At 34.0% G+C, this 11784-nt stretch overlaps 1 pseudogene; it reads left to right on the top strand.

Annotated features, from left to right (window-relative positions):
- Positions 1 to 3441: 3441 nt before the first annotated feature.
- LOC132014718 (U6 spliceosomal RNA) lies at positions 3442 to 3540 on the top strand (annotated as a pseudogene).
- The last annotated feature ends 8244 nt before the right edge of the window (positions 3541 to 11784 follow it).

Raw genomic sequence — 11784 nt, 5'->3', positions numbered from 1 at the left:
ATACAATACACCATTTGCTATAACTCTTGTTTGAACTATATTTTAAATCAAGAATTTATTTTCTGTTTAGATGAACCAAAATATCTATAAGCATTTAGCCATACAAAAAATGTCTGCTGAATTCTGCATCATGTTGTTTTTTTTTTTAGGTTTAGCTGTTGTAGGCATAGAATGATCAATGTTTATTACAAGATCTACTAGTATCCCTATAAAACAAGGAGATCCCTTCTAAATGCACATTTCAACCTGGTTATTCCTGACATAAGAATAGTGAGATATAATCGTAGGGTTTTCAGATCACGAACATAATCTTAACAGTGCACATTACAGCCTAATCCTGGAGTCAATTAATAAATTGGTTGAAATAGCAGTTTGATTAAAATCTCAGATGTGCTAATTCGTGTTCCTAGTGCCCTTTAATTAAGGCTTTAATAGAGTCTGCAATTACCTGCAAATTTTTTCTTTGTCTTAAATATTTGTGCTTTATCCTTAACTTTCAAAGCTCCTTCAACTCACCAAAGCACAAGAACAACTACTCTTAGAAATTGAGTTAAAACGTAGAGAAATAACTACCTTTTCCTTCGGTCAGATGAATAGTACTGTATGACTTTAAAACAGTTATTGAAATTTAAGTTGCAAATGCATACTTAACTTATGGTACTGTATGACTTTAAAACAGTTAATGAAATTTAAGTTGCAAATGCATACTTAACTTATGGTACTTTATGACTTTAAAACAGTTATTGAAATTTAAGTTGCAAATGCATACTTAACTTATGGTTGTGTTGGTTTTTGATTTGTCACTGTTTTTGTTGTTAAAAAATTACTTGTGGTGAATTTGATAGCATTTTGTGGACTTTTAAAAAAAAAGATTTTATTTATTTATTTGAGAGAAAGAACACAGAGGGAGAGGAGGAGGGAGAAGCAGACTCCCTGCTGAGCAGAGAGCGGGATAGGATAGGGGGGGGTGTCCTGGAGTTCCATTCCAGGACCCTGAGTTCATGCTGAGCCAAAGGCAGAAGCTTAATCCACTGAGCCATCCAGGCACCCCTGTGGATATTTCTACTTAAACTGTTTTGGATTTAATATAGAATACTTAACACTCAAATTTATGGTTTTTGTGTTGAAATTTTAACTATGGGAAAATACACGACTTTATCTCATCTTGTTTTTAACTAACATTTGTGAGCTTTTATTCTACACCAGGCATTGTTCTGCTTCACTTTATTTCATTTATCAGTCCAATAATTGAATTCAGTAAATGCGGTTGTTAACCACATTTTAAAGAGAATAGAATTAAGAATAACAGGTTTGAGGTAAGTGGTTTGCAGTTACAGGCATGTAAATGGCAGGATTATAACTGAAAGGCAGGTCTGTTCGACTCCAAAATTTATAGTCTTACCTATGATAAGCTTATCTTAATTGTTTGAGTTTATTGAATTGCTATTAACTAACTAGCACTTGACGGCTCAGGTTTAAATTTCTGTTGTGTGATATGACAAATGTTTCTATCAAACTTTCAAATACAGAAACTAACTTACTGATTACTTCTTTCAAATGGGAAATACAATGCATTGTTATTGTCTTGTGGTGAATCATGACTTCACAGTGAAGAGGTTATTATCCCCCCAAACTTTTCTCAAAAATAAACAAATGAGCAAGTAAACAGACCTCAGTTCTGGGGCACTTTTTTTTTTTTAAATAATTAAATATTCCCACATGAAAAACATTACATTATAAAGCCCACTTTGGATTTGACGGCCATCCAGAACAACTTCCCTCCCACCCACAAAAATGTTCTTTTAAGAGAAGAACCGAGTCTGTTTATAGAAAGCATGTCTAAGACTGATTTGCAAAACAGAAATACTGTAAAAATAGTGGTGCTTGGGTGACTCAGTCACTTAGCCTCCAACTCTTGGTTTTGGCTCAGGTCATGATCTCAGGGTCTTGAGATTGAGCCCTGCCTTGAGCGTTCCATGCTCAGCACAGAGTCTGCTTAGGATTTTTCCCCTCTTCCTCTCCCTCCCTCGCTTCAGTCCTCCTCTCCCTCCTCCCCCTCTCTCAAATAAATGAATATATATTTTTTAAATACTGTTAAAAAATATGCTCTAGGCCACATGTTGCAAAGTACCAAAGCAATGCAAAAAAAAAAAAAAGTAGTTCCTAGCTTAGTTTAGAGGTATGCAAATAAAGATACCAAGTTATAAGAAACATTCTAGCATATTCATTGATTTAAAATAAAAAAAGGTTATTTCAAAAAATATATAGACACTGCACTTATAATTGATAATTATAATTATAATAATTGTTTGAAAAATTGAAGAAATATCCTTATATGTTTTGAAATCACTAATGTAATGTAGGAAATTAGGTTTAAGAAAATATACTAATAGTTCCTGTTTCATAAACTCTTGAAGTAAGCTCATTGCAACACTGGTACAATCAGATATTAAAAGGAGTTGAAAAGAAATTATAATCACTTTGTATAGGAAAACATGTTTAAAACTCATATGTTACCAGCTTTTTCACAGATATTCATACTTTTTAAAATGCAAACCTACATATGAGATATATATATATGTCTCATATATGTATGTCATATAAAAATTGTAGGCCAGCTCAAATCCCAGCAGCATTTCCACAGATGAGGGGTTTGTGGAAGGAATTTTGTTAAACGTTGACATGAATATTCAGAAAAGTATTTAAGAAGAAGTTGCTTGTTTTTGTAGGTATTCAGCTCATACAATAATTTAAGCAATATGGAAATGGGGCAAAGACTGAAAAATAATACAGTGGAAGAAAACTATATATTTCAGAAAAGATCTAGTTTATATGAAAATTAACAATTTTAATAAAGGAAACATTTACACAATAAAGAAAAGTGTATGCCTTTTAACTTAAATTACTTAGACTATATTTAAATACTCAGGAAAATAAATAAAATGTTCATTTTTATTTGATCTACTAATATTCAAATAGTAGGTATTTGGGTTACTACATCTGTTAGAAACAAAATACAGATGAAGCAATTAAGTTTAAAAATATTTTTTGTATTAAATGTTAATATCTGACATTAACCAATGAAATACCTATTATTTAAATATTTTAAATGCATTTCTAAAAAAGCAGTGAGGTTTATCAGAAAATCTTTGCTATCATGATAAAACTAGCTTATAAAGCAATAGTAAAATGCTGGTGCCAAAGCCTCAGAAAACACATATTTCCTGATAATTCTCCTAGCCCTATCCTCTCTTCTCCTGTTTCCTTATCTACTATTATTTCCCATTTTGATTATGCAGTTCAGTGTGGCCCGTCATTTTATGTCTTTATTATTTCAGGGTCTTTCAACACAAATAACCTGTTATCTTTTCTTAGAGTACTTTTGATGTAGATAATTTGTCACCATATTTATAGTAAACAATTAGAAAGTAGTGCTCATATGTAATATGCATTACATATTTTAAAATTGGAATGATACAGAGATTAGCACGGCCCCTGCGCAAGGATGACATGCAAATTTGTGAAGCATTTAATGGTTTTTAGACTTTTCACATTTACTGTGTTGTACACCTGAAACTAATGTAACATTATGTCAACTGTCCTTTAACTAAAAAATAATAATAATAAGGGGCGCCTGGGTGGCTTAGTCGTTAAGCATCTGCCTTTGGCTCAGGTCATGATTCCAGGGTCCTGGAATCTAGCCCCACATCAGGCTCCCTGCTCTGTGGGAAGCCTGCTTCTCCCTCTTCCGCTCCCACTGCTTGTTTTCCCTCTCTTACTGTCTCTTCTCTGTCAAATAAATAAAATCTTTAAAAATAATAATAATAATGAGAAAGTAATGAGATGACATATTTAAAACCACATTTCTGTGTTGAGGGGCTATAGACTCTGTGATTATAAAAGTAAATATTGAGCAAAGAATGAATTCTTAGCAAATGTTAACTATGGAGGAATTTGTGGATTATCTCCCTAGTATCTACAAATAAAATCTATAAATGCCCATCATCCACCATGGTATTCATTAGAAGGTACTGTTTCATAATAAGCAGGGTGTTAACTAATATATATTGATATACTTTATAATTCTTAGCCTACTTCATATAAAAATAGACATTTCTACATGTTCTATTATAATTATGACATCTTGAATCCCCATTAGTAAAATTAAGTGTAATAAAGTTATAAAATGAAGAAACGGGTAGGTAATTAGGTAGCACTGAATCTAGTAGTTAAGACTTAATTTCATTGATAGCAATTTTAAAGTAAGAACAGGCAATAAATCCAGACTCTACTCTTCCTGATAAGTTTTATGGGCAGGCTATAAATGCTAAACATCAAAAATGATATTTTACCAGGGATTAGGGGCACCACAAATACTAGTTGACTGAGCCAAGGAAACACATTCTTAGGTAAAGACTCTTTTATACTTTGTAAAATCAGATCTGTGCAAAGGAAGAAATAGGCTGAATTCCTGATAATTATGAAAATTAGAATATTTGGTAGGTGGATAGGGAAGATTAAGAGTTACAAAAACTTTAAAAAAGGATGTTCAGAAACTTTGGAAACACTTCTTAGACCAATGTTGAGCTATGCGGAATGGGCACTTGGAATTGGCAGAAACAAAGGAACTCAATCTGGTGAGGAAAAAGGTCATAGGAACAAAAAGATGTATTGACTGATCTCTGAAAGGAGAAACTGTATCTGTTTTGATTAATGTAATTAGGTGCTCCTCTTCCCTATAATAAGAGCATTGAGCACATCACCTTTAGAATAGTCCAACTGCTGAAGTTCATTCTTTTGTAAAATAGAGATATATCTGGAACCCAATATCACATGTTTAGCTACAAGATACGGCAGAAGAATCTGGCTTCCACACGGGCATAATTAAAAGACTGTATTTTAGTTATTCTTTAGTATGAATGCCACAGTTTCCCTACTTAGGAGAGACACCTGCAAAAGTTTTCATATCTCCTCTAACTTTACTGTTGAGAACAGAAACAATTGAAATTGACATGTTTACCCAGCTTGACTCAGTCCCGAGCATTCTTCATCTGGACTGTTTTAAGAGCTTTCTAATAAGATTCTTTGCTCATGTGATCTCACCACTACCCTTGCACTGTTTTATCTTTCTGAAACAGAGATCTGACCAGGTTACTCTCATAAATAAAATCATTCATTGCCTTTTTACTAGCATAAATAAAACTCATGAGCAAAGCCCTCCACAATCTGTTCACTTAGCTCTTTATTGCATTTGTACACTCTTGTTCTCCTCTTTTCCACTTGCCTTGGTTCCTGAAAGCCCAAATTTCTTATCCATTGCCGGGAGTCATGCCATTTCCACCACTGAGAAAGCAATTACTTCTTACCCTCACTCCTATCTCGACTTCTTATTCTCAATTGTCCATCTGGTGAACACCCAACTCCTTGTGGTCAAGGACTTCATTTAAATGTTGTCCCCTCTAGGAAACCTTTGCTGACTTAACCCAGCAAATTTTAATGTATCCTTACTCCAATTTTATTCCATCAAGTTATCAGTTTCCCATAATTATTTAGTTACATAAACACTTTAAAAATGAAATGTACCTGGAAGGAAACAGTTTTTTAACTGTTATATTATTTGAATAGAGCTTAGCATATGCTAAATTCATATAAACTTCTTTGACTGAGTAAATGAATAATACTCAACATTTATGAGACATTTATATTTTTCACATATTATGAAGCTACTTTGGACTTCATAAATTTTCTAACTTTAATCCTTTGAGTAAATTTCAGCAACAGAATTTTTTTTTTGGAAACAAAACTAAACTACTCTGCTACCCTGCAGATTAAATTTAGTTAGTTATGTAATTCTGCCCACAATTAAATGACCACAGTTGTCTACCTATTAAAATATACTGGAGAACCAGCCTTAAAAAACGTTTTTAGCTCCGCTGAAATTTGTTCACAAACTGAAGTTTCTACCTTTAGAAGCATAGAATAGTTCTCATACTTATTTTTTACTTAAAATTAATCTGTTCTAAATGTACACTTCCTGCATCCATCCAGTGGTTATTGAGCTACTAATATTTAAAATTAATTTGGTGAAGGACATCAATGTAAAACTCATAGCATAATTTTTGCAGTAAGGAATCGATAGCTCAAACAAGATCTTTCCCCTTTCATAATCAAAATGAGCAGAAACTCGAGTGGCTCCCCATTTCCTCTTCTCTCCTCACCACAGGGCCCGCAATCCTTTCAATGTACCCTTGCATGAGTAACTTTTGAAGACCCATATTGTCATGATTATGTTAACTTTCACATACTACACTTTTTAAAAATCCCTTCTTAAAATGAAGCAGCTATAAAGCAATATGCTCTTCTAAATGCAAAGCATGTATGCATTTCTCCATTTACAAATAGAGAGTGTTTTTTTTATTTTTTGTAAAATGCATTTTAGATATCCTTGATTTACGTTATTCTTAACCCTTGCCCCTCCCCTAGAGTATAAGGTGGAATAAGTAGATTTTGCATTAAGATATCTGTTGCAAATACCACCTTCTATTTTTTGTAACGTAGTTTCAGTAGGAATTTCCCCCTCTTTTTCCTTTTTCTCTGTGCCTTTTTTACACTAAATAAAAAATTCATATGATAATCAAAATTTAACCCACATCTTATATATCCTTCTATATGTTGTCTGATTAGTGCAGAGAAAAAATAGAATTATCTCCTCCTCTGCTAGATATCTTGATGCTTGTGATAATTCATCCTATGATTGCAATAGCCTTTTTTTTTTTTAGCAACTATAATTTCTTATTGGTTCATACATGCATATCAGCAGTACAATAAGACACACTTTTTAAATGAGTAATAATTGTTTTGCAATATAAAGACTTTGATTAATCAAGGAAAGCATGCATTATCTTGAGTGTGCTCTGAGAGGTTAACTAAGTAAGTGTTTCCTTTTAAAAATACATTTGTTCAGGGGTGCCTGGGTGGCTCAGAGGGTTAAGCCTCTGCATTCAGCTCCAGTTGATCTCAGGGTCCTGGGATCAAACCCCGCATCAAGCTCCGCATCGGGCTTTCTGCTCAGTGGGAAGGCTCTTCCCCCTCTCTCTCTGATTGCCTCTCTGCCTACTTGTGATCTCGCTCTCTCTGTCAAATAAATAAATAAAATCTTAAAAAAATACATTTGTTCAACTATTGATTTATTCATTAGCCGTTTTTGAGACATCTATTCTGTGTGCATTCCAAAGGACTTTTTTTCCTAAGTGGTTAGACAGCTAAACCAGGTAATTGAATAAAAATATTTCATTATCCAAGGGAAAGCTCTTATTCTGTTTGTGATCTACATCACTATAAGCAAAGAGAATTTTTAGAATTCTGAATAGAGTTGCTTGTGTTTAATATGGCATACTTCATGTAAATTATTTTTTATGATCTTTGCATTATAGAGAACACTAATGAAGAACTTGTTGGCAAGATGGGAAGCAAAAGGGCAGTTCAGAGACTGTAGATTATTGGAAAAGAAACCCAGTAGTGATGCTTACACATTAAAGATAATCTTACCATAAAAGGAAGCAAAAAAAATTTTTTGGAGAAGACATCCAATCTTCTGTTCAACTCCAAAAAATGGAAATTCACAAACGACTTCTTGAGTCTAGCTTTCTGGTTTTACTGCCCACCTTCCTCCCAAACTGATGTTTATTAATCAGCTCTAGTATCAGTTCCATCTCTATTCATACACTGTACTTAACCTGGTTCTTCAGCAATCTCAAAAGCATATTTATATATTTAAAAATATATAATTAAAAGAACTTGTTCCTTATAAGTCTTAGGATCAGGCAGTTGGCTATACTTTACTACTTTTTCTTCTTTTACATATTATGCAAATTTTTGTAGGCTTTCTTAGGTAAAAAAATTTAATTTTCTCCTTTACCACAGTAATTGTGAATCTTAAATTACACTCAATAACAGTATTTCTCCAAACTATAAATATTTGAATTTTTAATTAGGCAAGAATGATATAAAGTATAAAGACAAGAGATTGAAGACACTGAGAAATATTGAGATAAAAGGAAATTTCTAAATCTTTGACTTATAGTCTGTTCTACTCAAAAATTTTGACTCTTGTGAAGGGTGCCTAGGTGGCTCAGTTGGTTAAGCATCTGCCTTTGGCTCAGGTCATGATCTCAGGGTTTGGGGTTGAACAGGCCCTGTGGTGGCCTCTCTGCTCAGCAGGGAAACTGCCTCTCTCTCTCTGTCCCCCTCCCCCACCACCCCAGCCCATGTTTTCTCTTCCTCTCGCGCACGCAAATAAATAAAATCTTCAAAAAATATTTTGACTTTTGTGTATTTCATTCACAAAAATAAGAAAGGGACTGAAGCCTATGAGAAATCTGAACAAGACTGTGGTTTGACAGCCAATTGATTATGACTGATCGGTGACTTCGTCATTAGCAATTTGATCACTGTTTTCCAGTTCCCACAATCTGCTCATCCAGCTGTCCAAGGAATGCTGCTGAAGTAGGCTGTCTGCATTCTCTCTCCCATCTGCTGTTTTTATTTTTACACTTTAATTATGAAATTTGGTCCAGAAAAATGGAAAATTTTGCAATATTTTACAACTACAGTAAATTTTTCATAATCTTAAGAAAGAGTGGTCAGTCATGTGTATAAGGACACTGGACAAGATCTCACATGACCAGGGTTCTTACTCCTCTTTTACCACCAACTAGCTGAATAGCACTGGTCAAATATTGGATAACTCTCCTTTTCTGTGATTCCATTACTTGAAAGGACTAGGTTGTTGCAGATTATGGACAGAGCAAAATATTAATATTAAATCTTAAGAAATTACTCCCATATAGATATATTGCTACAAAAACAGATTTAAAAAATCTGTCGCGCGACACCTGGGTGACTCAGTGGTTTGAGTGGCTGACTCTTGACTTGGCTCAGGTCATGGTCTCAGGGTCGTGGAATCAAGCTCTGCATCAGCTTCCACACTCAGTGGGAGTCTGCTTCAGGATTCCCTCTCTCCCTCTCTCCTCCAACCACCTCAAATAAATAAATAAATAAATAAATAAATAAATAAGTCTTAAAATAAAAAATCTGCCTAAGTTCAGATCTGGCATAATGGACCCCTGGGTGGCTCAGTCATTAAGGGTCTGCCTTCAGCTCAGGTCATGGTCCTGGGATCGAACCCTGCATCAGGCTCCTGCTTCTCCCTTTCCCACTCCCCCTGCTTGTAATCCCTCTCTCACTGTCGAAAAAATAAATAAAAATCTTAAAAAATAAAAAAAAGAACTGGCATGATGTCAGACATATAGACTGGGTCAGAATAAAGAGCCTAGAAATAAACCCACACATATGTATTGTCAGTTGGTTTTGACAAACGATGCAATGGGTTAAAGACTATGTCTTTAACAAGTGGTGTTGGGAACGCTGGGTATCTATATGCAGAAAAATAAAATTGGACCTATATTTTATACCACACAAAAAACTCAACTCAGGGGGCCCCTGGGTAGCTCAGTCAGTTGAGTAGCTGCATTTGGCTTGGGTCATGATCCTGGGGTCCTGGGATCAAGCCCAGTATCAAGTTCCCTGCTCATTGAAGAATCTGCTTCTCCCTCTGCCCTCCTCACCCTGCTTGTGCTCTCTCTCTTTCAAATAAATAAGTAAAAATCTTCAAAAAAAATCCAACTCAAAATAGATTAAAAACTTAAACATAAGAACTGAAATTATAAAACTCCTAGAAGGAAACCCAAGGGGAAAGCTTCATGGCTTGGTTCTTGGTAATGATTTCTTGGATATGACACTAAAGGATTAAAAAAAAAAGGTAAAAATATAGGTGGATAATAGCAAACTAAAAAAGTTCTGCACAGTAAAAGAAACAATCTTTTGAGTGAAAAAGTGACTCACAAAATGGGAAAAATATTTTCAATCCACATATTAGATAAGGTTTTATTACCCAAAATATATGAGGAACTCCTAAACTTGATAGCAAACAAACCAAGACAACAAATAACTATTAAAAAAATGAGAAAGGGACTTGAACAGACATCTTCCCAAAAAAGACATACAAGTGGCTAACAGAATATGAAAAGATGACCCACATTATTAATCAAAAGGGAAATACAAATGAAAATCACAATGAAATATCACCTCACATCTAGGATAGCTATTATAAAAAAATATTGGTGTTGATGTGTAAAAACTGGAACCTTGTACAGTGTTGGTGGAAATGTAAAATGGTGCAGGAGCTATAGAAAACAATGTGGAATTTTTTCAAAAGATTAGAAACAGAGCTACCATATGATCCAACATTCTCACTTTTAGGTATTTATGCAAAAGGGTTGAAATTAAAATCTCAAAGTATTTCCATCCCCATGTTTGTTACATTATTATTCACAATAGAAAAGGTGTAAAGACAATCTAAATGTCCATCAATGGATGAATAGATAAAGAAGATGTGGTATATACTTATGATTAGATTTTACTGTCTTAAAAAGAAGGAAACCTTGCCATATATGACACCATGGATGAACCTTGAAAACATTATGCTAAGTGAAATAAGCCAGTCACAAAAGAACAAATACTGTATGATTCTACTTTATATGAGGTATTTACAACAGTCAAACTAAAAAAACAAAGAGTAGGGGTGCCTGGGTGGCTCAGTCAGTTAAGCGTCTGTCTCTGAAGGGCTCATGTCATGATCTCAGGGTCCTGGGATCCAGCCGCACATCTCCCTGCTCATCAGGAGGCCTGCTTCTCCCTCTCCTTCTGCCTCTTTGCTTGTGCTCGCTCTGTGTCAAATAAATAAATAAAATGTTAAAAAAAAAAAAAAGAGTAAAAAGAATGTTGCCAGGGGCTAGGAGTAGAAAGAAACGGGAAGATGCTATTCAGTGGGTATAAAATTTCAGTTATGCAAGATGAATAAATTTTAGAATCTGCCAAACAATACTGTGTGTATAGTTAACAACATTGTATACTAGTTAATAATACTATATTATACACTTAAGATTTTGTTAAATAAATAAGTGCTAGGAATATAATGTACAACACAATGACTATAGTTACCACTGCTATACAGAATATAACATGTAGCATATATGATATATATGAAACTTGTTAAGAGAGTAAATCTTATGAGTTCTCATTAAAAGGAGAAATTTTTTCTCTCTTTTTTTTTCCATTTCTTTTTTTTTTTTTTAAATTTCTACATAAGATTATGTATGTTGACTAAACTTATTGTGGTAATCACTACATAATATATATGAGTCAAACCTTTAAGCTGTGCACATGAAAGTTAAATAGTGATTTATGTCCATCACGTCTCAGTAAAACTGGGGAAAAAAGAAAAAATACTTAAAAATTTGTTAAAAGGGTAAATAAATCTTGCGTTTTCACAATTCAAGAAGGAGTAGTGTGCGGGAGGAGGATAATAAACCTAAGGACACTGGGAATGGTTCATCACTCATATACCTACTGATAGATTCAAGACACTGGGGCTTAACATTTGCAAAAGAACTGAAGCAGTAACTGGGACCAGCTAGGGGTGGAGGACTTTTGGAGAGAAATCGTAATTATCTTGAAGATAATCTAGAGCCATTGAAGAGTTTGTAAAGTAAGGAGATAACGTGATTAGATTATATTTTAGAGCTATTATTTTTCTTGAAAAACATGGAAAATTGGTTGCAGAGAGCCATAAAACTGGAAAATTAGACTAAGAAGTTCCTATTAATTTTTGGTTTATAAATCTTTCCTTCTAAATCCAGGCAGGAGATGATAATGGTGTAAACT

Source organism: Mustela nigripes, chromosome 3 (genome assembly GCF_022355385.1).
Source record: "Mustela nigripes isolate SB6536 chromosome 3, MUSNIG.SB6536, whole genome shotgun sequence".
Lineage (NCBI taxonomy): Eukaryota > Metazoa > Chordata > Mammalia > Carnivora > Mustelidae > Mustela > Mustela nigripes.
Note: the sequence above shows the minus strand (reverse complement) of the source record. Positions and strands in the feature narration are given on the sequence as shown.